The sequence below is a fragment of the Labeo rohita genome, chromosome 8 (assembly GCF_022985175.1).
Source record: "Labeo rohita strain BAU-BD-2019 chromosome 8, IGBB_LRoh.1.0, whole genome shotgun sequence".
Classification (NCBI taxonomy): Eukaryota; Metazoa; Chordata; class Actinopteri; order Cypriniformes; family Cyprinidae; genus Labeo; species Labeo rohita.
This window is the reverse complement of record NC_066876.1, coordinates 37,732,252-37,736,921: the sequence shown is the minus strand read 5'-3', so window position 1 is coordinate 37,736,921 and position 4,670 is coordinate 37,732,252.

The following is a 4,670-nucleotide window of genomic DNA, read 5'->3' as shown; positions in this document are numbered from 1 at the left end:
ACAACTTCCGCCCTGCGAGAGAGGGGCGGGACGTACGGCGAGAGGCGTGTGGCGGGGAGAGTTTGTTTCCAACCTGTTTTATTACATCAAATCTGCAAAATACCGATAAATACCTCGCCACTTGCATAAAATTGATCCTGAATGTGTTTTTAATGTTGATTTAATTCTGTAATGTGTTGTAATAATTACATGCATACAATTTTATATACAACATTATATTATTTGTACATTTAGGTTGATTGAAAAATGATTCATTTTCGCATTTAATTATTATTCTGTCATTGAATTTATTAACTATTGATGCTGTCATGATGGAATATTATTGCTGAAAAATGTCCCCATAAATAATTTATAATTGACTCATTATTATTACTATTATCAAGGGCGTAGGTTTGATTTTGGCATTGGTTTGGTGGGGCACGGCAGACAATAGATATTTAATTGTTTGATCAAAGTTATTGCCAGGGACAATTAAGCAGTCGCTGGATATTGGTAGGGGCATGACATAGCGTCCCTGAATGAAATGATTCGGGAACCCGCATAAGCCCCGCCGATCTAAATCAAATGATTCGCGATCCGAGGTTCCAATCTGTACCTCACCAAGATTCAGTTTGTCACGTGGAGTAAGACAAGGCTGTCCTATATCTCCATATTTATTCTTACTCGCCTCTCAATTTTTAGCCCTGCATATTTCTAATAATAATTTACAAGGTATTTCAATTGACGATAGACAAATTCTAATTAGCCAACTGGCTGACGACACCACTCTGTTTCTGAATGACGCTTCCCAAATCCCTTTAGCTTTGCAATTGATCGAGTCCTTTTCCAGAGCTTCGGGTCTCTGTCTAAACATCAACAAATGTGAGTTAATGTCAATTAAACGCTGTGAAATTCCCTCTATATGCAACATCCCTGTGAAAAATCAAGTTACATACTTAGGTATTGTCATTAATAAAGACCAGAAAACAAGATGTAAACTAAATTTTGACCCTTTAATAGTGAAAACACAAAGTAAAATGACTATGTGGCTGCAGAGAGATTTATCAATAAGAGGAAGAATTTTACTCTCTAAAGCTGAAGGATTGTCTCGACTGACTTACGCTGCTCTTTCCTTGGAGGTTGATAAAGGAACATTAAAAAAAGTTGACAGCATGTTAAACAACTTTGTTTGGAAAAATAAAACCCATTATATCAGGAAATCAGTAATAATGAATCCAACAAAACAAGGGGGACTGGATTTTCTAGATTTTGCTACCTTAAACAACACTTTTAAAATTAATTGGCTTAATAATTTTCTTAAAAATCCCTCTTCCCTTTGGAATATTATCCCCAATTATATTTTCTCTAAAGTTGGTGGGCTGAATTTTCTTTTACTCTGTAATTATAATATCTCAAAAATCCCTGTCAAACTTTCTAATTTCCATAAGCAGATGCTCTTGGCCTGGTCCCTCATATACAAACACAACTTCTCTCCACACAAATATTACTTATGGAACAATAAGGATATTCTTTACAAGAATAAATCTCTTTTCTTCAAGGATTGGTTTGAAAACAACCTTCTTTTAGTTGGACAGCTTTTTAACTCACAAGGCAGACTTTATAATTATTCAGATTTTTTACAGAAATATAATATTCCTGTATGTGCCGATGAATATGCGATTGTTTTCAATGCCGTTCCCTCTGGTGTGTCTTTTCTGTTGCAAGGTTCTACATTTCCATGGCCGTGTTCTTACTCTCTGAATTTAACTGACACAATGATTGGAGGTGTTTGCTTTTCTACAGATCGTCAGAAAAATAACTATAAAATCAGAGCTCTCTTCCAGGCTGAGATAACAACAATTCCATATGTAATACCGTATTGGAATAATATTGTGGAGAATATACCTTGGGAGAAAGTATGGACCTTGCCTCATAAGTATCTGCTTACCAATAAAGTAAAAGAAATGACATTTAAACTGATTCATAAATGTTACCCGACTAAAGTCTTTCTTAGGAAATATAAGCCTGACATTGAAGTGAACTGCAGTTTTTGTGATTCTTCTGAAGAAGACTTCATTCATTTGTTTTGGGAATGTTCCCACACAGAGAAATTCTGGTCTGACTTTTTGGTGTTTATTCAATCTTATTTTGTAAGTGACTTCTCATTTTGTTTTAAAGATGCTTTGTTTGGCTTATTTGAATATTCTAAGGAGAATACAGGAAAATTTTACATAATTAATTTATGTTTTCTGTTAGCTAAATTTCACATTCATAAACAAAAGTTTACTGGCTCTAAACCTCTTTTTTCTTTGTTCAAAGTGGATTTGGATATGTATGTGGAAACTATCCAAAGTTCTACTAATTTGAAAGCTATGAAAACTGTATCTCTGTATTCATCCTTTGTGTCATCTTAAGATGTAATTGTATTACCCTGTTTTTTTCTTTGTTTCCCTGGCAACAAATCTGTGTATTTTTGTTTCTTTTTATTTATTTTGTCTGTATTTGTACTGTTTTGTTGTTTTGAATATCTGTAATGCTTAATAAAAAAAAAAAAGAGGTTCCAATCTGAATTAAATGATTCGCGATCCGAAGTTCCGATTTGAATTAAATGATTCGGGAACCTGCATAAGCCCCGCCGATCTAAATCAAATGATTCGTGATCCGAAATTCCGATTTTAATGAAATGATTCGCGAACCTGCATAAGCCCCGCCGATCTAAATCAAATGATTCGCGATCCGAAGTTCCGATTTGAATGAAATGATTCGTGATCCGAGGTTCCGATCTAGCGATCCGAAGTTCCGATTTGAATTAAATGATTCGGGAACCTGCATAAGCCCCGCCGATCTAAATCAAATGATTCGCGATCCGAAATTCCGATTTTAATGAAATGATTCGCGATCCGAAGTTCCGATTTGAATCAAATGATTCGGGAACCTGCATAAGCCCCGCCGATCTAAATCAAATGATTCGCGATCCGAAGTTCCGATTTGAATTAAATGATTCGCGAAGCCGCTCCGAAGTTCTGAACTAAATCAAATGATTCACGATCCGAGGTTCCGATCTAAATCAAATGATTCGCGATCCGAGGTTCCGATCTAAATCAAATGATTCGCGATCCGAAGTTAAGATCTGAATCAAATGATTCGCGAACCCGCATAAATCCCGATCTAAATCAAATGATTCGCGATCCGAAGTTCCGATTTGAATGAAATGATTCGCGAACCCGCATAAGCCCTGCCGATCTAAATCAAATGATTCGCGATCCGAAGTTCCGATTTTAATGAAATGATTCGCGAACCTGCATAAGCCCCGCCGATCTAAATCAAATGATTCGCGATCCTAAGTTCCGATTTGAATGAAATGATTCGCGAACCCGCATAAGCCCCGCCGATCTAAATCAAATGATTTGCGATCCGAAATTCCGATTTTAATGAAATGATTCGCGATCCGAAGTTCCGATTTGAATTAAATGATTCAGGAACCTGCATAAGCCCCGCCGATCTAAATCAAATGATTCGTGATCCGAGGTTCCAATCTGAATTAAATGATTCGCGATCCGAAGTTCCGATTTGAATCAAATGATTCGGGAACCTGCATAAGCCCCGCCGATCTAAATCAAATGATTCGCGATCCGAAGTTCCGATTTGAATTAAATGATTCGCGAAGCCGCTCCGAAGTTCTGAACTAAATCAAATGATTCACGATCCAAGGTTCCGATCTAAATCAAATGATTCGCGATCCGAGGTTCCGATCTGAATTAAATGATTCGCGAACCCGCATAAATTCCGATCTAAATCAAATGATTCGCGATCCTAAGTTCCGATTTGAATTAAATGATTCGCGAACCCGCATAAATTCCGATCTAAATCAAATGATTCGCGATCCGAGGTTCCGATCTAAATCAAATGATTCGCGATCCGAAGTTCCGATTTGAATGAAATGATTCGCGAACCCGCATAAGCCCCGCCGATCTAAATCAAATGATTCGCGATCCGAAATTCCGATTTTAATGAAATGATTCGCGAACCTGCATAAGCCCCGCCGATCTAAATCAAATGATTCGCGATCTGAAGTTCCGATTTGAATGAAATGATTCGCGAACCTGCATAAGCCCCGCCGATCTAAATCAAATGATTCGCGATCCGAAATTCCGATTTTAATGAAATGATTCGCGATCCGAAGTTCCAATTTGAATTAAATGATTCAGGAACCTGCATAAGCCCCGCCGATCTAAATCAAATGATTCGCGATCCTAAGTTCCGATTTGAATGAAATGATTCGCGAACCCGCATAAGCCCCGCCGATCTAAATCAAATGATTCGCGATCCGAAGTTCCGATTTGAATGAAATGATTCGCGAACCTGCATAAGCCCCGCCGATCTAAATCAAATGATTCGTGATCCGAGGTTCCAATCTGAATTAAATGATTCGCGATCCGAAGTTCCGATTTGAATGAAATGATTCGGGAACCTGCATAAGCCCCGCCGATCTAAATCAAATGATTCGCGATCCGAAATTCCGATTTTAATGAAATGATTCGCGATCCGAAGTTCCGATTTGAATTAAATGATTCAGGAACCTGCATAAGCCCCGCCGATCTAAATCAAATGATTCGTGATCCGAGGTTCCAATCTGAATTAAATGATTCGCGATCCGAAGTTCCGATTTAAATCAAATGATTCGGGAACCT